Source organism: Tupaia chinensis, unplaced genomic scaffold, assembly GCF_000334495.1.
Source record: "Tupaia chinensis unplaced genomic scaffold, TupChi_1.0 Scaffold139907_1, whole genome shotgun sequence".
Classification (NCBI taxonomy): domain Eukaryota; kingdom Metazoa; phylum Chordata; class Mammalia; order Scandentia; family Tupaiidae; genus Tupaia; species Tupaia belangeri.
This window is the reverse complement of record NW_006199786.1, coordinates 2540-3313: the sequence shown is the minus strand read 5'-3', so window position 1 is coordinate 3313 and position 774 is coordinate 2540. Positions and strand designations below refer to the sequence as shown.

Here is a 774-nt window from a genome sequence, read left to right as displayed (position 1 = left end):
GCTGATATATACATTTCCATGAACACAAGTCTAACATTAGGCATCCTATGAAGTATCACCTAGCTGGGGCTATATATCTTAACTGTGGTCATCGAATGGATTTTTTTTTTCTGAAACTTTTCTTTTTTTTGTAACTTAATTTACATTCTTTCCCTAAGCATCATCACAGCATACAAAATGTGATTCCCCATCCAGAATATACTGCATAGTGACCTAAAAAAATATGGAACGCTTCATGAATTTGCATGTCATCTTTACACAGGGGCCATGCTAATCTTCTCTGTATCATTCCAATTTTAGTATATGTGCTGCCCGAAGCGAGCACCTGGGTAAATTATTAACCTCTCTGTGTCCGTTCCCCCCGCCCCCCCAGTGAATAATATCCAGTTCAGGGGCTGGCAGTTGGCATGGTGGTTGGGGTGCTGGACTCCCACATGACTGACTGTGGTTCAATTCCCGGACCTAGCAGCATGCTTTCTTACTTTCACTTTTTTTTTCTCTCTCTAGTCAAATTGAAAAATAAAGGGAACCAGCAGTTGGCGTAATGGCTATGTCGCTGGATTCCCACGTAGTCAACCACGGTTCGTGTCCTAGACCCGGTGGCTTAAAACTCACGCCAGGCACGTGTGCGTGCGTGCCCAAGATCCCGAGAGGAGAATGGAGAAGGCGTTGCGGCGTGACCAGCCCCGCTGGGGGGTGATTTTTCGGTTTCTGTCTCTATGTCTCTCTCTGTTTGGCGAGCGCACGCGCCCTATAGTGAAAAAAAAAAAAAAA

The 774-nt window shown here is 45.2% G+C and overlaps 1 non-coding gene across 1 annotated transcript; it reads right to left on the bottom strand.

Moving 5' to 3' along the window:
• Positions 1–217: 217 nt before the first annotated feature.
• Positions 218–325, bottom strand: LOC114004745 (U6 spliceosomal RNA). Its single transcript, XR_003546814.1, has one exon. It is a non-coding gene; the product is annotated as a U6 spliceosomal RNA (small nuclear RNA).
• Between the last annotated feature and the right edge of the window lie 449 nt (positions 326–774).